Raw genomic sequence first — 22,969 nt, 5'->3', positions numbered from 1 at the left:
CTGCCAATGGGTGGGAATTACACATTTTGAGCACAAGAGCAATAGAGTTAGAGCTGTGGAAGGGCTTTAGGAAGATTCATCTGGCATAAGTGAGTTAGAGAGACTGGCAGAGAAGAACATTAGGATATTGCTGTGGTTCAGGCAAGTGGCCTTGAACTAGGAAGGATGGTGGCAGGGGGATGGAAGAGTGGGATAGATCACGAAGACACTGAGGAAGGAGAATCAAAATACTACCAACTAGTTGGATGTGGTATGAAGTTAAGAAGGTGACAGGATTAAAGATGACCTAGTGATACTGTGTCTGGATGCCTGGGAGACAGGCACAATACAAAATGAATAAACTTATTTCACTCTTCTCAAAAACACCCTAAGGAAAGAAATGAAAGACTATAAATATGTATTAGATATAAACTTACAGTTCTTGCTTCCTCCAGAGAGCTCTCTCCAATTCTTTTCTCTGTTTTGGTGTCCTTCAGTCCTATAGAATCCTCTTCTCCTCCTGGCTTGTTAAGAGAGGAGTTAATACAGTTCTGTTTAGCTCTTAAGATGTTAACTCTTTGCACATCAGAGCTTGAAGGCTGTGCTTTTTCCTCTATGTGTGTTGTGGTTGGAGCTAAAACATTCTTTAACATACCAACTTCTCAACTAAAATTAAAGCTGAAAATGTATTTATTTGATTTGAGATTAACAGAAATTTACTGGTGTTGGAGAATGATCTTTAAATCTCTTCCTGAAGGGCAACAACAGTGGGAGATTTTCTGGAGCCCTGAGGACCTCTTTGAAGGGAACAAACTCTGCTCCATTGGTGGGATCACTGTGCCTGCTCAATCCATGTGTGCCAGGACCCTCTCAAGTAAAAGAATGTATATAATCCATTTCACTGTGACCATAGTTTCCAAACCAAATATTGGGATATAATTATGCAACAACAGAAATTGACATTTGAAAATTAGATGTTCTTAAAAATTCTGCATGCTGGTCACTGCATTCATACTATATATTAAATGAAATATGGTCTAAATCGTTATATGATATTCTCTTTGTTATGCACACTCAGTGTTACATTGAAAAGGGATTTCCAGGAGGGTGAGCACATGTCTAACGGGCCCTGTGTGACTTCCCTATGTTCTATAAATAAAATAAAATAAAACGAGAGAGACAATTAGGATGTATACAAATTATCCAGAACACATAAATCTCCCAGTGAAAACAGGAAAATCCAACAAAATATGTTCCCAGGTCTAAATGACAGAATTATAAAAACTGGCCTTTTCTGTACCCAAGATTGCTTCTTGCCCAAGCAATTTCTTTCAAGAAGATCTTGGGTCTTCTCTCCTTTTTCGTATGATCTAACCAGAATTAGTGCTGGGCAAAATTTTGAAGTAGGCCAAGTTTGTGTTGGTAATTTTGCTGTCTTTTTTCTTAATCTCTAATTTTTTAAACATTTCCTCCTACCCCTTTCAGGCAACCAGTTACCTCCTGTTTTTTCCCCTGACAGCCTCATTATATTTTAGAGTGAATTTATACCATTTGATTTTTTTTCACTAGGCTTAATGTACTTCTAAATGTAGACTATAGGCTTTGTTCCATGTGGAAGGAATTTCAGTAATCAAGGAGTTGGAGGACTTCCCTGGTGGCACAGTGGTTAAGAATCCGTCTGTCAATTCAGGGGACATGGGTTCGATCCCTGGTCTGGGAAGATCCCACATGCCGCAGAGCAACTAAGCCCATGTGCCACAACTACTGAACCTGCGCTCTAGAGCCTGCGAGCCTCAACTACTGAGCCCGAGTGCCGCAACTACTGAAGCCCGCGCGCCTAGAGCTCATGCTCCACAACAAGAGAAGCCACCGCAATGAGAAGCCTGCACACCACAATGAAGAGTAGCCCCCGCTCGCTGCAACTAGAGAAAGCCCGCGTGCAGCAATGAAGACTCAATGCAGCCAAAAATAAATAAATAAAATAAATAAATTGAAAAAAAAGGAGTCGGAGATATAATAACATTCTTTTGATTACAAAAGTAACACACATTCATGGTAGACATGAACAGAAAAAGAAAAAGAAAATTAAATGTATTAGTAATCCTAACACCCAGAGATAACTATGATTACCATTTTGATTTACATATGCATAAAGGCATACATAACACTTAAAATAAAAAACAGAATCATTTATTTTCTTTTTTAAATTTATTTTTAAAAATTTAAAAATTTAGTAAAATACTCATAAAATTTACTATCTTAACCATTTTTAAGTGTATTTTCAATAGTGTTAAGTATTGTTAAAAAACAAAATTCAGGGCTTCCCTGGTGGCACAGTGGTTGAGAGTCCACCTGCCGATGCAGGAGACACAGGTTCGTGCCCTGGTCCGGGAAGATCCCACGTGCCACAGAGCGGCTGGGCTCGTGAGACATGGCCGCTGAGCCTGCACGTCCGGAGCCTGTGGTCTGCAACGGGAGAGGCCACAACAGTGAGAGGTCCGCGTACAGAAAAAAAAAAAAAAAAAAAAAAAATCAAGTTGAGTAAATTTTATACATCTTATTGGTTTTAATTCAACAATACATGAATCAGGCAGAATTCTATCTAGCTGACAGAAAGGAGCTCTAAGGAGCTGTACAAAAAGAAAGACTTATAGGCAGAAGGGAGTGGGAGCAAGGGAGTTGTACTGGACAAAAGAGTGGTTGGTTATTGCATCCTTTAGGGGACGGCAGGGGTCTATCAGGCAGATTACATAACGAGTGTGGATTAGGCAATTCTGACTGGCTGGTTTAAGATTCCATTTTTGGGAGAGCTGAAACTGTAATTAAGTCAAGTCTTGGTTTGGTAACATGGGACTTAGGATAAGCAACTCCATTTTGGGCCTGTTGTCTTGTTTTTAACAGTATATTCACATTGTTGTACAATCAATCTCCAGAACCTTTTTGTTTTACAAAACTGAAACTCTATGCCCATTAAACAACTCCCCATTTCCCCCTCCCCCCAGCCCTTGGCAACCACCATTCTACTTTGCTGTTTCTATGGGTTTGACTACTCTAGGTCATTTATTTTTAAAAAGTTTTTATTTTTCATTAACCAATATATAATTCACAATGAACATTTAAAAATATTATTAAATATTCTATTATATAATTTTAAATGGCTGTTTAATAGTCTATTCTATAAATGTATCATAATCAATTTAATCAATGCCCTATTGATGGGCATTTAGACGGTTTTTTATTTTTTGCCATTCTAACCATATCACATTAAAAACCCTCATAGATAAATCCTTGCTTCCATCCACATTTATTTTTCTAAGATGAATTACTAAAAGTAGAATTGCTGACTCAAAGAGAATGCCTACTTTTAAGGTCTTTGATACTTATTTCCAAATTGTCCAACCAACTTTCAGAAAAGTGTACTAGTTTATACTTTTGTCAGCAGTATAGTATCCATTTCTTCTCATCTTAACATTAGGAGCATCTTTTTTATTTTAATACCTATTTCATAGACAAAAATACTAATTCACTGTCCTTTTAATATGCATTTCTTTGCTTGCTAGCTGCATTGAACTTTTAAAATATTTACTATCATTGTATATTTCTTTTAAGAGTCACTGATGTGTTAAGGATACTCGATGTTTTCATGTTTTCTATTTTGGTTATATGTCTGTTGTAAGTGTAAGTATTTTACACTCACACTTAAGAAATCTTAAAACAGATTTAAGAAAGTATTTTTTAACATCATGGAAAAGTTTTATATACTAGACCTATGCTGTCCAAAATGGTAGCCACATGAGGTTATTAGGTATTTGAAATGTAGTTAGTGTGACTAAGGGATTGAGTTTTTAGTGTTATTTCATTTTTTTTCCCTTGTAGCTTTAAAAATACAACTTTACTAAGGTATATATTACACATGCCCATTTCAGGTGTAAAACACAATGAATTTTTAAAGTAACTTCACTGACTAATGCAACCATCACCATAAATCACTTTTAGTACACTTTCATTCTCCAATTTTATTTACTTTAAATTGAAAATTGAAAAATGATACTTGATTTAGTTACTAGAAACCATACTCACACAAGCTTAATAAAGCTTTTGTTTACTTTTCAGGACTCAGATAAAAGGGAAGGGACTTTAATGATCTCTTCTCCATTGATCAAATCTGCCATTTCAAATGCATGCCACCTTTCTTTGTGCTAAATTATCCCTAATTCAGCATTTCTTCACATTCCCCAAATTTACCATTTTTTGACTCCTACCATTCTGTTTTTACCACTCCCCAGAAGGGAATGGTAGTCAGGGTTCTTTGAACAATGAGAAAGTGAGCAAGGGAGTATGTTCTAGGTTTTAGGTATCTGAATATAAATTGAGATGACAAAAAGGCAGTATTCTGAGGGTGGAGTTGTGGAATAGGTAGTAATAAAAGATAAGAATCATTTATTGTAAGAGTTGCCATATGATCCAGCAATCCCACTCCTGGGCATATATCTGGACAAAACTATAATTCAAAAAGAAACATGCACCCCTATGTTCATAGCAGCACTATTTACAACAGCCAAGACATAGAAGCAACCTAAATGTCCACCAACAGATGAATGGATAAAGAAGATGTGGTACATATATACAATGGAATATTACTCAGCCATAAAAAAGAATGAAATAACGCCATCTGCTGCAACATTGATGGACCTAGAGATTATCATACAAAGTGAAGTAAGTCAGAAAGAGAAACACAAATACCATATGATATCACTTACATGTGGAATCTAAAATATGACACAAATGAATTTACCTACAAAACAGAAACAGACTCACGGACATAGAGAACAGACTTGTGGTTGCCAAGGGGGAGGGGGTGAGGGAGGGATGAACTAGGAGTTTGGGATTAGCAGATGCGAACTATTATATATAAAATGTATAAACAATAAGGTCCTAGTGCACAGCCCAGGGAGCTATATTTAATATCCTGTCATAAACCATAATGGAAAAGAGTATGAAAAAGAATATATATGTATGTATAACTGAATCACTTTGCTGTACAGCAGAAATTAACATATTATAAATCAACTATACTTCAATAAAATAAAGTATAGAAAAAAGAAAATCACTCTATTGTAATGTTCCTCAGACATTAAGAAAGTTCTCCAAAATTATGTTTAAAAACTCCCTGAGTATATTTTATCATCGTCGGTCATATGAAAGATAATTACTATGTGAAATAAAATTTCATATTTGAAAGGATTTGGGCCAGTTCACATAGTATTTTTATAACATTTAGATGTTTGCTCAAAAGGTCAATTTCTACCATCATAGTATAATAAAATAAGCACTGATTATGAAATGTAAGTCTTGTCAACTGAAAAGCACTTCGTAAGCTGTACAAAGATTAGCTTAATGAAAAATTACCAGAGGATAAAATCTTGTGCTTCAGAGCCAGAAGGAGAACAGATGGCAAGAGTGTTAAAGAAGGCTTAACCTGCAAGAAACCAGATTTAGGTCATTGCTGGGATGAAAATTAGAAGAGACGCAAAGAAGACAAAGGAAAAAAAATGGAGAAAAACATTTAGTAGGAAGGGGAAAAAAGAAACTGAGGAAATAAGAAAGAAATAGAAAGTCTTCTTCAGTCATTTATTTTCACATTTCCTTGAAGGGGCTGGGGCCTATATTATATAGATTCCATAGTACCCTGTACTTATATTTAGTAGCACTTGATACAATTTATTATAAGCAATTGACCAATTATTCATTTAATACTTGACTCTGTTCTGAAGATCAGGGACTATCTCTATTTTGTTTACTTCTATGTTCTTGTGACCTGGCATAGTACTTGGCACAATGCTTATTAAAGAGCATGTACTTTATAAATATTTGTTCAATAAATGCGTAAAATTTTTTCACCTTGGCAAATCTTACATTATTAATAACTATGTAATGGTTATATGCACACATTCTAGAATCAGACTTCCTAGAGTCAGAATCTTAGCTCCATCAAAAACTAGCTGTGCCAAAGACCTAAATGTAAGGCCAGACACTATCAAACTCTTAGAGGAAAACATAAGCAGAACACTCTATGACATAAATCACAGCAAGATCCTTTTTGACCCACCTCCTAGAGAAATGGAAATAAAAACAAAAATAAACAAATGGGACCTAATGAAGCTTAAAAGCTTTTGCACAGCAAAGGAAACCATAAACAAGACCAAAAGACAACGCTTAGAATGGGAGAAAATATTTGCAAATCAAGCAACTGACAAAGGATTAATCTCCAAAACTTACAAGCAGCTCATGCAGTTCAATAACAAAAAAAACACAAACAACCCGGGCTTCCCTGGTGGCGCAGTGGTTGAGGGTCCGCCCGCCGATTCAGGGGACACGGGTTCATGCCCCGGTCCGGGAAGATCCCACATGCCGTGGAGCGGCTACGCTCGTGAGCCATGGCCGCTGAGCCTGCGCGTCCGGAGCCTGTGCTCCGCAACGGGAGAGGCCGCAACGGTGAGAGGCCCGCGTACCGCAAAAAAAAAAAAACCCAAAACCAAAAAACAAACAACCCAATCCAAAAATGCGCAGAAGACCTAAGTAGACATTTCTCCAAAGAAGATATACAGATTGCCAACAAACACATGAAAGAATGCTCAACATCGTTAATCATTAGAGAAATGCAAATCAAAACTATGATGAGATACCATTTCACACCGGTCAGAATGGCCATCATCAAAAAATCTAGAAACAATAAATGCTGGAGAGGGTGTGGAGAAAAGGGAACACTCTTGCACTGTTGGTGGGAATGTAAATTGATACAGCCACTACAGAGAACAGTATGGAGGTTCCTTAAAAAACTAAAAATAGAATTACCATATGACCCAGCAATCCCACTACTGGGCATATACCCTGAGAAAACCATAATTCAAGAAGAGTCATGTACCAAAATGTGCATTGCAGCTCTATTTACAATAGCCAGGACACAGAAGCAACCTAAGTGTCCATCAACAGATGAATGGATAAAGAAGATGTGGCACATATATACAATGGACTATTACTCAGCCATAAAAAGAAATGAAATTGAGTTATCTGTAGTGAGGTGGATGGACCTAGAGTCTGTCATACAGAATGAAGTAAGTCAGAAAGAGAAAAACAAATACCGTATGCTAACACATATATGTGGAATCTAAGAAAAAAAAAGGGGTAAGATGGGAATAAAGACACAGACCTACTAGAGAATGGACTTGAGGATATGGGGAGGGGGAAGGGTAAGCTGGGACAAAGTGAGAGAGTGGCATGGACATATATACACTACCAAAGTCATTTGCCTAAGGTGGCACAGCTAGTTTTTTTTAACATCTTTATTGGAGTATAATTGCTTTACAATGGTGTGTTAGTTTCTGCTTTGTAACAAAGTGAATCAGTTATACATATACATATACACTACCAAACATAAAATAGATAGCTAGTGGGAAGCAGCCGCATAGCACAGGGGGATCAGCTCCGTGCTTTGTGACCACCTAGAGGGGTGGGATAAGGGAGGGTGGGAGGGAGGGAGACGCAAGAGGGAAGAGATATGGGAACATATGTATATGTATAACTGATTCACTTTGTTATAAAGCAGAAACTAACACACCATTGTAAAGCAATTATACTCCAATAAAGATGTTAAAAAAAAAAGGCAGAAAAAAAAAAAACTAGCTGTGCCACCTTAGGCAAATGACTTAACTTCTCTGTGATTTAGTTTCCTCATCTTTAAAATGGGGATAATAAAATGCCAGATGAGGGCTTCCCTGGTGGCGCAGTGGTTGAGAGTCCACCTGCCGATGCAGGGGACACGGGTTCATGCCCCGGTCCGGGAAGATCCCACATGCCGCGGAGCGGCTAGGCCTGTGAGCCATGGCCGTTGAGCCTGCGTGTCCGGAGCCTGTGCTCCGCAACGGGAGAGGCCACAACAGTGAAAGGCCCACGTAACGCAAAAAAAAAAAAAAAAAAAAAAATGCCAGATGAAAAGTGCTTCACACAGTTACATAAAAGTTATCTATTTTTTTATTATTAACATAATGATGGCCAATAATACTTAAAATCAAATACTACCCAACCTCAAAACCACTAGATGTCACGATTCTGAATTGCTTTAATCTTTCTAATTTTTCCAAACTTTGTAGATAAAGATTTTTTGCTTACTTATTTTTTAATTTTTTAAGCTCAGGGTTTTGGTTATTAAGAAAAAGAGATGAAAGAAGTCCCTGTTTACAGATTAATGATGATAATATTCTGGTAAAAATAAGTCCATGTATACATTTTTTAAAAATCTGTAAAAATCTACACCAAATAGTTAAGAATGTATATTTTTGGAGGACAGATCACATAGAAGCTTTCACTCTTTCTGTATTTCAGTTTTTTACAATAACCACAAATTATCAGAAAAAAGCAAATGCGGGACTTCCCTGGTGGTCCAGTGGGTAAGACTCTGGGCTCCCAATGCAGGGAGCCCAGGGTTTGATCCCTGGTTGGGGAACTAGATCCCACATGTGTGCTGCAACTAAGAAAGTCCACATTCTGCAACTAAGGAGTCCGCATGCTGCAACTAAAAGATCCCGCAGGCTGCAATGAAGATCCCACGTGCCACAACTAAGACCCAGTGCAGCCAAAATAAATAAATAAATATTTTTTAAAAAAGAAAGAAAAAAAAGCACATAGGATATTTCCATTTGGAAAGCTTTAAAATAAAGAGAAAAAACAAAACACTAGAAGACTTGAGAAGGTGTATATCCAAAGTGACCAATAATTTTATTATCAGTGTTTAAACCTTTTTTGCAGAATCTATGTCTGTTGGAGGACAGCAAGGGCTGCCTAGGCATAGGGTCTTGTGGAAGGGATAACACTGATAGGTAATGAGGGGCCAGTCAGGGAAGAGCTGTGAATGAAACAGTGAAAATGGAGGACTGGAATACAGTGCTATTATAGGATTTTAGTGTGGGAGTCACACAATAAAACTGAACGCTTTCAAATGATTACCATGACAGCAGTTTGCAGGATCAGCTTGGGGGACAGACTCAGTGTGGGAGAAACAGGATGCAGTCAAAGAGTAAGGCTCTTGAAAGGGGTGTGTAATATATTTATCATGTCATTTTTCAGGTAGAATATGGTTGCCTATAGCAGATAGGTTGCCAACAGTCAGAAAGGTCTCCAAGTTAGTGTAAAGAAGGATAAAGTAGCGTTGGGTATTAGAAAGCTCTGTGAAGTTTAAATTAAGTGCTTTGTCTGGATCCATCAGAGACCACCCCTCACTCTCCAGTGAAGTTGCTTATGATATCCTTGGATGATAAAGGATGTAGAGGAAGAGAAGCAATGATGATTGTACTAGTAAAGTCCATTTGACTTGTTGAATGGAATAGGTAGATAATTAGGTATGCTGAGGGTGTGTAGGATGATAAATATTGAGGAAAATATTCAGCTAATAAGTTAGGTAAAAAGCAAATTAGGCATTTATAGCTGTTGCTGCTTTTCCTTTCGTCTCCTTCCTCTTGACAGGTGGCTTAGAACTTTGAGGAGGGAAAGTTGCAGGGGCTACATTATTCTGGCAATACCTCTAAGCCACATAAAGCCTTGTTCAAAGAGAATTACTTCTTGAATTAGAGACAAAAGTACAGTTTTGTTTTTTCTCTTTAGCCCAAGGTAAGGAGTTACTGTTTCTGTTTCCTTATCTCTTCCCCTACTTCCCCTCCATTACTGGAGTCTGGCTCAAGGCTTTCTTTCTACATACACAGCCACCTAATAAAAGCATTCAGCTTTAGAAGTTTAAGGGTGTTTAGAGTAAGCAGAAGAGATAAAGGGAACTTCCTCCACTCCATTTCACCCACCTAAGTTTACAGAGCCTTAAAACCAGAAAGTCCTGAATGTTTATTGTCAACATGGTGCTTTGCATTTTGCCTTGTATTATGCTACTTTTGCACTTGTTTTCTCATCCTTAGTAAATTCAAGCTACCTGAGGGAGGGACTAGATGTTAATTCTTCTGGTATCCTCCACTTCCACCCCATCTAGCATAGGGGTGAACTCCTTGAAAACATAAATGCTGTCTCTGAAGTACTTCCCTTGCACCAAATACAGTGTTGGTTAATAAGTAGGTCATGATAAAGATCATGCAGTAAAACTGATTTCCGGTAAAATGAATTGAAGTACTTTTCATTAACATTTTATAGACGTTTTTATTCTATGAGAACAGTGAGTAATAAAACATGCTAGTGTTTATTTATGTTTACTTAAGTCAGGAATTACATGTCAATCAAGCCTCACAGTATCTGGGTCCTTCTGAGTAAGTGCTATATAAAATATTTAATAAAGAAAGGACAGACTACCTGTTTGTCCTGGGAAAAGAACAATTTCCCCTGATAAATAAAAGCTAATGATTAATTACTTTAACATGAATTTCAGACACTCTGTTTAAGGTCCTAGGACATGTAGTAGGAGAGAAAATAAGAATGTACATGTACAGAGAGAAATAAGAATTAAACTCTGCAATCGAAAGACACACTGGGACTTCCCTGGTGGTCCAGTGGTTAAGAATCCGCCTTTCAATGCAGGGGATGTTGGTTCGATCCCTGGTCAGGGAACTAAGATTCCACATGTCACGGGGCAACTAAGCCCATGTGCCACAGCTACTGAGCCCACGTGCCACAACTAGAGAGCTCACACGGCACAATGAAGAGCCCTCATGCCACAAGGAAGGCCTGATGAAGCCAAATAAATAAATAAATATTAAAAATAAAAATAAAAAAAGACGTACTATCCAGAAGGGGAGAAGAGACAAGTGTAAAATTAACCACAGTGCTATGAGGTCGTTTTAAATAAACTGCAATGTGGCAATTGAGCTGAGGCTTTAAGTACTTGGAGATGTTTTCCCTCTTACTTGTTCAAAGTCGACAATTTGAAAAATATAGAAAAGCACAAGGAAGTGAAAAAAAAAAAAGCACACGTAGTTCTCCCACCAAGAGAGAACCACTATTAACATTTTAGTATATTTTTTCTTACATGCTTTTTGGTTTTGCTTTTTAAATCTGCTTAAAGCAATATATGCATATGGCAAATAACTCAAAACAGTACAGAAAGGCATACCAACGAAAAAGGCATAAGGTTTGCTCTCCAAATGTATGTCAAAATAAATTTCTAGGCCCAAGATGGAGTCGCTCCTGCTGGGGGTGTCACATCAGCAAACCGAAACTTCATGTTCCTGTAAAGGCTCAGCTTGACCAGAGACGCGGTACATCCAGTCAGCCAATCCTCAAACGCCATATTTCTGGGCTCTATACTTATTTCCTTGTTCCTTAATCTTTCTAAATAAGGTCATATTCACAACCCCAGCCAATCCCGCCCTGATAGCCTTTGCCGCTTCTAATGCTGCATAAAACTCACTCTTGCTCAAACTCCCTGGGGGAGTGCTCCATGGCTTGTGAGTCACTGTACTCTTCCAACCATGGATTGTTTTCCTTTGAGTAAAGGACATTAAACTCGTTACTAAATTGTCTTAATTTTCTCCTTTGACAGGTAAGTTTCCTTGTGAACCTCTCTGAAATTCAGAATTAATTCAAAACTAATGCATACAACTGTATTCACATATGCATATATTCCTTAAAATGTATACAGATGGTATCACATTCTCTAGTGTTCTGCATCTTGCGTGCCCTAACTACAAAGAGAAATATCTTTCATTCCTAGCACAGCTGGTCCTATTCCATTGCGTACATGGCTGCTATAATACAACCAGAGGGACTGCAGTGCAGACGACGCCAGTAGGTGGGGGACGGGCCATTTCAGGGTGAGGGGAATTAAGGGACCAGATTTCGGGGACGGGCAGGGGAGAGCTAGCCGGATAAGCCAATTTGGTTGACATGTAGGGTATTAGTGAGATGATTTGGGGCCAGAGGATGGGTGCTGTAGTATATTCCAGGCCAGCATTTTGGACTTTCTTTACCTTTTGTGGTGGAGAGGTAAGGAAGTCAGTTGTTTTGGCCGAGACATGGGTTGTCTGAAGAAGGGCTTGACAGGCTGAGAAGTGTCCAGGAAGGAGCTCTAGGGTTGGAAAAACTGCAGGGCTGGTTAGTTTTCTGGTCTTTAGTTCCCTCCCTACTCTAAGAAAAGTGTTTTCTTTATCCACACCGCAGGACAGAGAACTAACTTAGAGAGCTTTTCCTTTTACCTATGCCCAGGGAAAGGGCGGATCCTCCCAGCCGCTAGCAAACAAAACCCAGCAATCTTTCCCCGCCCTTCCCCCCCTCCGCCGCGGGAATTCCGAGATCCGGGCGGGCCTTCTACTAGGCTCTCTGAGGAGCACAGATAGGATCCCGCGGCCGCCAATCAGACCTTCCGGATACCCGGATGTGAAGCGGTGCGCGGTACAAAGGCAAGTTTCCACCCAGCGCTCCGTCAGGTACAGTGGCCAATAAGCATTTCTCAGGCGATAAATGACAGGAAAAGTGACCAGTTACAAACTAGCTTCTCTCACGCATGTGGAAATTCGCTAGGTTAGTCTAACCCACTACTAATTATGATTGGATAGAATTGTGAGGAACTGTAAAACTGTCTAATTAGAAGCGGGAGCGAGAAAAGTCGCAGCCAATAGGAGGATTCCCAGGAGTGGGGCGGGGGTTAGGCCTTCGCCTCGGCGGCAGAGGAGACGCGGGGGCCATTTTGTGAAGAGGCGAAGGCTGAGCGGTTGCGGCTGTGTTGCGGACCTCGAGCAGCAGTCGGCTTCTCCGCGTAGAACTCGGGAGTAGGAGATTCAGAATCGAATCTCTTCTCCCTTCCCCCTCCTGGTAAGTGGAGGGGCGGAAGCTGGGGAGGTGCTGGGTTTCTCGGGGAACGCGAGGGGGGTGTAGGAGAGAAGACGAGGGAACCCTTCCCTCGGTAAAGTACGTAGGCCCCCATTTATTTTATTTGCTTTGGGGGATTAGGTCTTAACACGCGCGAGAGTTTTATAGGCCTCAGCCCTTGCGTAGATTTTTAACCTAGTGTCCTCTAGGCCACAATCGGCAGGGAAAATGGCCCTTTTCTTTTTCGCTCTCCTGCGTTAACGTCTGCTGTCCTTTTATTTTCTATGACCATGAAGACTTCTAAGAGAGATGACGAAAGGGACGATCGAGATGCTCATTAATGTAGTTCAAGTTAATGTAGTGCCGATGCCTCCTGTTAAATTTCAGTATTGAGCGGGGGGTGGGGGAGGGTTATCAAGCAGATATTTATTGTAACGCAAGCTTCTAAATTCTGGAGGGCACCTCAGGGTTTAAGAATAGTAAATATTATAACAATAGATTTAATATTTTACTGATTATTTTATTTTACTGCTTTCTGAAGAAATGATGGACCTCGAAATGGTTATTTTCAATTTTATTTTTTAAATTGTAATCTCATTTACGTATTAACAGTAATAATTAAAGGTGGCTTTTTATCTGCAGGTTACAAATCACTTGAAATATATAAGTTAGTGGAACTTGCTTGAGGTAGGTATTACTATCTTTCTCAGACAGGAACCGAGGCGTGAAAGTTGATTGCCAGGGTCATATTAAATCAGTAGCAGAACTAGTAAGGAATTTGGCCACCAGCTTAAGTCAAGTGGCTTTACCTATTGGAATAGTAGGTATTAAAATTACTATATTTGAATCTTTACAAGAACCTAATTACAACAACACTAGCGGTAACTAGAAATTCCCAAATTATCTTGGGAAAATGTTAAGTTACGAGAATTGCGTTTATTATTAATGTAACGTCCTAAGATGATAAAGTTTGACTTTCAGGATATTCTGGCATTAATTTTCCAGACCATCCCAACTTTGGCAAAAATGCATAACTATATGCTTTTTTTAAGCAAGTATTACAGTGCTTACCACTTACTAGGTCCTGAAACGTACTAAAGTTTTTTGCTAAGTTCGTAGAAATTACATAGGTTTATAAGTAGTATCACATTGACTTATCCAAGAAATCGCTTTTTTTAACCCTTGTCTAAGATTTAGTTGATTTTATTTTTCATAATGTGTTACTGTCACAAAAAGTAATATTAAGTACAGTTTAAACCAATACTGTGGGGTAAATTCACGCCGTAGGAAACGTGTTTGATACAAACTAAAAGTACTCTTATTCTACATAGCTATGCATTTGTTGACCCCTCACCATGTAAATACTGTAATAGGGATCAAAAGCATTGCCTTTAAAAAAAAAAAAAAGCCTAAGTATATTATTACATGGACTTAAAGTTAAGTGCAGAACTGTTAGAAGTGAGATAAGGGCAGTGACTGGTTAATTTAGGAAACCATACACCTAATGTATTGTTGGCAAATAATGAGAAATGTAAGAAATTAGTAGTTAAGAACAACTATTGATGGGAATTGAAATTAACTGAAGGGCACTTTTCTTGCCTTGAGATGTTAGAAATATGGATTCCTTAGGATCAGCATGTACCAAGGTAACACTTCCTTTGATTTAATACTCATCTGGAATGATTTGGCCACAAAATTAATATCTGAAACAATTCTAGATTTGATTTCAAATAGATAGGCATAAGTAACATTTACGTGTTGGTTGGAGAGAGGAAGGACTTAAGAAGGTTGAGTAAGTTACAGGTCTTCTGACCTTTTTCTGTTTCCCATGCTCATGCCTGGGGAAGGCCTGGTGGTGTTTGCTGTTCCTTTGTAAACACACCTTATTATTTGTGGTTACGTCTCTAGAGGGTTTCACATAGCGTTGGACCTTGTTTTGGATGGAATTGCTGTTAGAAACAGACAAGGAATTAACTCCAAAACAGCTAGTAATTCTAATCTTAAAGATTGATTATATTAACTGGTGAATGTGTGAGATTTAAGTGGTGAATGTGACGGTTGAAAGAACCTTGCCCTAGGAGTTAAGAGAACTGGATTTCTCCCGCCTTGTTGATTATTACCTGACGGGCAAATCAGTTAAACTTTCTGGAATGCAGTTTTATACTTATAAGGGGGCTTATACATCTTACCTGTATTAATTTCTACTTTCTGTAACTCAGGTCATTTGTTGCCAGAAAGCTAAAAAGTGTACAGAAACAGTTTTATTATTGACAGTAGTTTTTGTATATTAGTTATTACTGGTAACTGCCTTAACAATATCTGTCTTCAAGTAATTTTATTAGTTATCTTTGAGGAGCATTATGTGGTCATACTTAATATGTACTCATTCATTCTCATTGGGATTAGGGAAGTTTAAGGTTTTGTACATAATAGATTTACTAGAGAACTGACTTCAGTGACAACTGCATGTGTTCTCTTAGATATTGGAAATCTGGGGTTTATAAAGGGGAAAAGGATTACTATAGGGTTTTACAGTATAATATAGCATTTACTATGATATGTTATAATGTTCTCGTATTTATTTTATATCGATCTTAACTAGAGGATAGAGATTCCTTATTAAACTCCACACAGTAGTTATTAAACATGAGCAGACATTAGAATCAGCCAGGGGGCTGGTTAAAACAGATTGCTGAGCTCTCCACCACCACTTTCTAATTAAGTAAGCCTGGGGTAGGCCCTGCTAATTTGCATTTCTAATAAGTGCCACGTGATGCTGGTTGGCAGCCCTTACTTTGAGAATACCCCTTTAGAGGAAGGATCCAAATCTCCCAGGGATTTGACAAAGTATAAACTAGGTATACTGTTAATTACAAAGATTACAGTTAGGTGCTAAAGTTAGTTGGTCACTTTTATGAGTGGTAGCTCATCACCTTAACGTCTTGGGAGACTGCTTCTTGATTTTGAAAGATGTAAATGTTTTCACATTAGTTGCTGCTTTTTTTTTTTTTTTTTTTTTTTTTTTTTTTGCGGTATGCGGGCCCCTCACTGTTGTGGCTTCTCCCGTTGCGCAGCACAGACTCCGGATGCGCAGGCCCAGCGGCCATGGCTCACGGGCCCAGCCGCTCCACAGCATGTGGGATCCTCCCGAACCTGGGCACGAACCCGTGTCCCCTGCATCGACAGGCGGACTCTCAACCACTGCGCCACCAGGGAAGCCCAGTTGCTGCTTTTTAAGCTTATGTCTTGTAACACTGGTGCAAAGGATTTGTTTGTAGATGAGTCACAGTTACATAACATATCCTGAAATTTTTGAGTACCAGGTTCAGGCTGTGACTCCAAAGACGAAAATTGAATGTTTCACCATAACTGAACATCCCTAACAGTTACTCAGAGGAGATAACATTCAAATACTGTACATTTTCTATGTACATTTAGTTTAACATTTTGTACAATTTAACACATCAGTCTAAGCATAAAAGTAACTTACATGCCAGGCCTAAACTGGTCTGCTACTTAAAAATTTACAGTTATAGTTTTAGAGTTACAGTACCTGTTGCTGTCAAAATTTATACGTAATTGACTCGAGCAACACTTTATAAAAGCACAGCTTAAAACTTTTTAGTTTACTGACATTTGAAAAGGAGACTAAAATCTCATGACTGGATATTGAAATGCAGGTATGATCATTCTTACTTGCTCAAAGACCTGCAATCTAATTGCAAATCTTGTAGCTGATGAAACACCCAGTCTGTCTGTGGTGGTATTATGTATCAGATTCTTAGAATTCCTATCTTGGAATTAGCTGTATGTTCTAGTTTATAAACAGTGGGACCACAGAAATAAATTCTTTAAGAACCATAATTTACTTTTCATCTGTTTTATGACATTAAATATTCAGTAGCCATAAGAATATTTTTTCCTTCATTTGATTTTTTTTTTCATTCTGTTATTGAGGGTGTTAATGTGCTCCTTATTTAAATCATCTTTCCCCCTGATAGGTTCTGTCAGGTCTTTTGGTTTGACCACTTATTGGTTTTGAAACTAGATGTCATTTCTAGTATGTATCTTCAGGGTAGACCATTCCCCTTCAGTTTGTATCATAGTAAAAGCTACATGGACTTAAAACCCATGAATCTGCTTCATAATCTTGATATTTGCTCACTTCTTCCTCTGCTGACATGGTTTTTCTATATTTTCTTTGCCCAAACTGCTGATTATCAGATTGAATGTTCGAATGTGGACCTTTTTTTGAGACCCTTAAGGGAATACAGGTGCATATTTAGTCAACTGTAGGCACCTGCTGACATTGAAGAATTGTGAGGACAGTCACTGGTAGAGGCGATGATTCTATAGAAGCTCTCCCCATCCCAGTGGGATGTATGCTTTACCAAAATGTGTTAGATGCAATGGACAGATGTTTCTGTCTTGGGGGTTTAGGGCACAACATTTCTGAGGAACTCTGACTCAATCTGTCCCTTCTCCTTTCACAGGGCAGCAAGGCGAACCCCATCCCTACTCACTGGAGCTCAGCTTTGATTTTTAACTTCCCTTCCCCACCCTTCCAGAACACACACATTCCCATTCCAAAACTGATTTTATAAAGACATTTTAAACATAATGATGCAACTTGGTGTGCACTACGGCAAATTTACAGGTGTTTTTTTTTTAATTGTTTCCAAAAACGGGACTTGGATTTAAGATGTAATTTTTAAATTTCTATTTCTATTTTTTCTGCAGCAGTTGGGTAGGAGGAGGAGGAGCCTTTTAGCCTCTCATAAACTGACCTCTCAACTTCCTCGTGTATTTTTAAGTTTGATTGATGATGTGGAAAGGGCTTTGCTTGTCTGCTACTGAGAACTTTACCCTTGCGGTTTTTGTGGAAACTGCTTTTGGAAAGAGAAAAGAAATGAACTTTACTGACTTGACATTTTTGCACCTCCCGTTTTTCTAATCTGGGCTATTTTTATTTTTGTTTTTTTACAGTGAGATTTTTTTGATCTTCAGCTACAGTAAGTTATTCCAATTTTTTTTTTACATTTTTCCTGACTTTCCGCTGATTTCCTTTTTATTGTTGTTACTAGTTACTATTATTATTTATTATTATACTTAATGATGGTGATGATGATGATGATAATGACACTGATGATTTTTAACCGGATTAAAATCGAGTTTTTCTGAATGTTCATAAGAATTTCTCCGGCCTCCTGATTGACTTTGGAGTTTTGCATCTTGGGAGAGAAAGTGAAGGCATTAGCATTTTTAAGTGGATTGATCGCATAAACCTTTTCTCTCCCAACCCCCTCCCCCACCCTCCCCTCCCCTCCCCTCCCCTCCCCTCCCCTCCCCTCCCCTCCCCTCCCCTCCCTCATCCCCTTCCCCACGCTTGAAAGAATTTTACTGGCTGTTAAGTCTGTGACCTTATTTTTCCTGATCTTTAACTTAACTGTTTTAGAGCATCTCTGGACGTCGTCTGTATTTTTAATTTTTTTATTTTTGTTTTTTTTATTTTTAATCTTTCATTTGTTAAATTTTTAAACTGTGCTGCAATAAAATGTGTGTGGTACTACTTAACACCTAAGTTGGTGATGGCATTTTCCCAGAAAGCCATCTCCCTCCTGTTTCCCTTGAAATCCCATCCTGCTTTTCCTGTACACTACCCCTCACAAACCACAAGCTGCAGCAACATGGATGCCCAGCCTGGAGCAGCAGCAGCCAGGATGACCTGGAGCCAGGGGGGCCTTCGGAACAGATGCACACCCTTCCTGGGTGATGGTAAGAGGTGTGAGGTCCACTTGGTTTCATTGGAGAGACTAAGAAATACACTGGTTTAAGTTTAGTTGATGTGGTGTAGGTGATCGCTTCTACCTGGAAATGTTTGGGTTAAGGTTTTTGTGCGTATCTCGAGATGTTTCCTAAGGGAGACCACTTCAGGGTTTTGTAAACTAATGGAATTATGAGTGTCAAACTGGGACTTGCTGAGAGTTTTTCATATATGGAAAGAGCAGCTGAAGTTCGCATATACTTTAGAATGAAGACGACTTGTTTTAATGATTAGCAACAAGACAGACATATTAGGTGGTACTTTTTCTTAGCTTATTGCAAGTCAGCAAAAATTTTCTGTTATTTAGAGTAATCTTCCTTGGGTCTGTGACAACAATTTTGGATTGTATTCTGTTAAGACTGTTTTTTATCATTAAAATTTAACGTGAATCAAAGCACAAGAAGCATGCTGTGATACTGAAATGCTATCTCACTGGAAGGTTTTTAAAAATAAAAAGATAAGTACTTTCCTCAGAAAGCAGGAAAATCTATATAATCTCTGTATCCAAATCAGGAAAGATCTAGGAGTGACCTCTTTTTCAGTGATGACTTGTGGCCCAGCTAGGTATTGGGGAATCCACTGTGTTCCCAAGGGTAATAAGAAAGAATGAATCTCGTCTATTCACAAGAAATATGCAGAGATTAATAAGGATGTGGATAGCCAAGGAGTTGAGAATATTAGCAACCTGTAGTATTTTACTGACAACAGTGGAATATTTTGATAACTCACTTTAGAGTTGCTTTAATAGATTTTGAGCTGAAATGGGGCAGGGAGGAGAAGTAGAGTGATTTTTAAAGGTATATTTAGTTCTGTGGGTACTAGGGTAGATCACATTCTTGACCCCTTCCCTTACTCATTCTGAAAGAGTAAAATCTAAAGTGAACACTGAAGGCAACCTCAAAGGAAAACAGAATGGGAGAAAGTTAAGTAAAATGTCCTGAGGTTATCTGGTAGAGGGATGGAAAATTTTCTTTTATAGGTCCAAGTTTTACTGATACTCTCTTTTGTATGAAAGCTGTTTCTACTTCTCTGTTTCTGTTACTGTCATTGTGTGGCTGTTGTTCACTATAGGTTCAGCTTAATTTCTTAATTTTACAAATCCATTATTTTATGGGTCATGTTCTTCTGGTTTTGGGGATGCAAAAAGGTATAATAGTTCTTCAGGGACTCATAGCCTTGTGAGGGAGACATATGGATGAGATAATGTCACCATGTGATAGAGGTGGGCACAGAGGCTAGAGCCATGCAAAGGTGGGTACCTAATTGACTCTTTTAAGAGGTCAGGAAATGCTTTTAAGAGAAAGGGAGCTGAACTGAATCTTAGAGAGTTAAGGCCAGATTATAAAAACTTTAATGCCATGCTAAGAAGTTTGTATTTTATCCAGAAACCAGTGGTGAACTATTGAAAGATTCTAAACTGGGGAGTGACATCAGATTTTCATTTTTAGAAATGTCATCTGATAGCAGTGTGGAAATGGCATAGAGGAGAATAAGATTGGAGTAGGTGATAAATAAGGAAGATACTAAAATAGAAGGAAGAATAATGACCTGGCCTGGACAAAAGCAGTGGTATTGGGATTAGAAGGGGGCAAATTTAGGAGGATTTGGTGGTGGCTGTGATAGGAAGAGTGAGGGATTTGGCATGACTCCCAGGTTTCAAGTTAGAGATGTTCGTTAAACATTTGAGTGCTTATTCTGAAAATCACCATTAGACTTGGGCACATACAGAAGAGCAAAACATACTGTCTCCTGCCCTCTTGAATATTATAGACCATTGAGGGGAGAAATAAAGTGAATAGCACTTTCACAGTTTAGATCCTTGAAGGAAAAGAACAGAGTGAGATGATATTTAAGGGAACCAAATTTAGAATATGGAGGTGGGAGGGTGCTGCTAGCGAAGAGACCTTAAAGGAACTGATGTTTTAATTGAGGTCTGGAAGTAGATTATCTTACATGAAAGCACAGGTATTGGGGGGGAAATCTTGGCCTCAGAGCAAGAAATGCTACTGGAGAATAGTCACCAAGAATGCATAGAGTAACAGATGAAGTTGGAAAAGTAGGTAAGTATCAGTCATAGTGTACAGGTCCTTAAAAGGTCCATGTTTAAGATCTAGATTGTCTTGGGCACAATAAGAATCTGTTGAAGGACTTTGGAGATTGGAGAGATCTGATTACCTTCTTGGAATTTCCTTCAGGCTGTTGTGTGGAGAATGTTAGTAATGAGGACTAAGTGCAAGTAGGACTAAATAAGTTAGAAGACCTGTTATAGTAGGCCACTATCTGTTCACCTCTTGAAGAAAGTAGTAATCCTAGGCCTGAGGGCACTTGCCCTGGTTTTTCCGAGATGCCTGTATTAATGAGCAAATGTAATGAGTTTGAAGAGGATAGGTTAGTTAGGCTTTAGGAAGTTACTAGTTATTTCTGTAATACCCCTGTTGGGTCAGACTTCACGTAATAGCTTTCCTGTTTGAAAGGAAAAATGAAGTAGAAAAACTTGAATTTCTTCCTTTTGGAAGTAATGATCTGGACACTTTACCATGTGTCCACCGCTGTTAAAGTTCTTGTGTTAACTCAATCATCATCATAACCTTATGTAAATATTATTGTCTTTCACGTTTTGGAGATGAGACTGTCGAAGCACAGAATTTAAATAATTTGCCCGAAGTTAGACACACCTAATAGATGGTGAGGCGTGGATTCAACCCAGGCAGTTAAGCCTGCAGATTTCAACTCTTAGTCATACTAGACGGACTGTGCTTTACTTGACATGTGAAGTATTCTAGGAAAACAAATTTCATTTGGTTAAAGTGCCAAAAAAGAAAAAGTAAACTGCTCTGGATTTCTATTTTTGGCAAGTTTTAAGCTAAATGTCATTGTTAAATATTTTGTTGTTCAATTCACAACTGTTTAAATGGCATGAAGTGTCCAAGGTAACTGTTTAGGTAGATACAGCTTTGTAGTATAATTTTATGGACTCTTGGGGTGTGACAGCATTCTTTAGGGAAGTAAACATATTTAAAAGTGAGTTTCAGTTGGGAGAAAAAATAAATAATTGTATTATTTATGGTTTTTAAAAATATGTAACCCAGAGGGATGTTACTAAATCCAGTGGTTCTTTTTCAGTCCTTACCAATTACATTTGACCTGTTGGTGTGATTTAACCAGTCGAGCCACTTTCTTCCTTAAAACATTTTTTTACTTAACTTCCAGGTTTTTATTCTCTCTCTGGCTATTCTCCCACTCAGCTGGAGTGCTCTGTGTTTCAGCTCTTCCACTTTTCTATTCACACTTCCTGGGTCATTTCACCAGTTCCATGATTTTATATACTATCTGTAAACTGGTGATTCCCATGCATATATCACCAACCCGGACTTCTCTTTTGAATGACATACTGTCATCTGTCCAGTTACCTACCTGACAACTCTCTTGAATGTTAAGTATATCAATTTAAAAGTATGAAACTGGGCTCCTGCTGTTCTTCCCTCAAACCAGTTTCTTCTGCAGTGTTGCCCATTTCGGTTAATGAAACTCCAGTTTTCATGTCAGTTAGGCCAGACTTTGGTGAGCCACCCTTGACTTTCTTTTCCTCTCATACCTCACCTTTGGCATTGTAGAAAGTGCTGTCATCTCTGTCTTTAAAATATAACAGGAATTCTCCACCCATTCTGCTATGGCCTGATCCAATTTCAAGCCATCATTTGTCTTGCACATTATTGCAATAGGTTTATGTTTCTTTTGCCCCTATACACCAATGTGTAACTAGATTGATCCCATTGAAATGTAATGCTTGAAAAATGTATTGCCTGAGTAGTTTCCTTCTTGAAACTCACTTAATAGCTGGCTATTTCAGTGTTGAAGTCAGAAGTTTTACTGTGATTTACAGGATGCCCTACGTGATCTGTTGTGCCCCTCCTCCCTTGTTAATGGTATACTACTCTGCTCCAGCCACACTGGCCTCCTTACTGAGACTTCAACATACTAGATATTCCTACCTCAAAGCCTTTCCTTGGAATTTTCTTCCCCTGGACATTGAGAAGGTTGGGTTCCTCAGTTCGTTTAGGTTCTTACTCAAAAGCCACTGCCTCAGTCCTGTTTTCTCTTACTTAGCCTTTTATTAGCTCTTTTCATTAACTCACATATTATAGAAGTTTATTTTCTACTACGTAAAGATATAGAGAAATATTTGGAAAGATACACGGGAAACAACATTGATCGATTACTTCTGGACAAGAGAGGGATTTAGGAGGATTAGGAGAAAACTTTTGCTTTGTGTGCTCAAAGGCTTAATGAGCAACACAGCATTATTTTCCTTCTAATTAAACTTAAAACTCCTTGTTGTAGGTATACATCAACTCTTTGGATTTTGTGTCT

The 22,969-nt window shown here is 38.5% G+C and overlaps 1 protein-coding gene across 9 annotated transcripts in view; it reads left to right on the top strand.

Annotated features, from left to right (window-relative positions):
• The first annotated feature begins 12,620 nt into the window (after positions 1-12,620).
• HNRNPC (heterogeneous nuclear ribonucleoprotein C) overlaps positions 12,621-22,969 on the top strand; it is a 46,973-nt gene continuing 36,624 nt past the window's right edge. For 3 of the 9 annotated variants that reach the window (XM_081229662.1, XM_081229661.1, XM_081229660.1), the window contains exon 1: positions 12,621-12,777. The gene's annotated coding sequence lies outside the window, so the exon portion shown is untranslated. Of the gene's footprint in view, positions 12,778-13,416; positions 13,462-17,267; positions 17,787-18,126; positions 18,557-22,969 lie in introns of those variants that run through there. The other 6 variants (XM_081229656.1, XM_081229655.1, XM_081229658.1 and 3 more) reach the window with 6 other exon arrangements.

Source organism: Mesoplodon bidens (assembly GCF_964165515.1).
Source record: "Mesoplodon bidens genome assembly, chromosome: 3".
NCBI classification, from domain to species: Eukaryota; Metazoa; Chordata; class Mammalia; order Artiodactyla; family Ziphiidae; genus Mesoplodon; species Mesoplodon bidens.
Note: the sequence above shows the minus strand (reverse complement) of the source record. Positions and strands in the feature narration are given on the sequence as shown.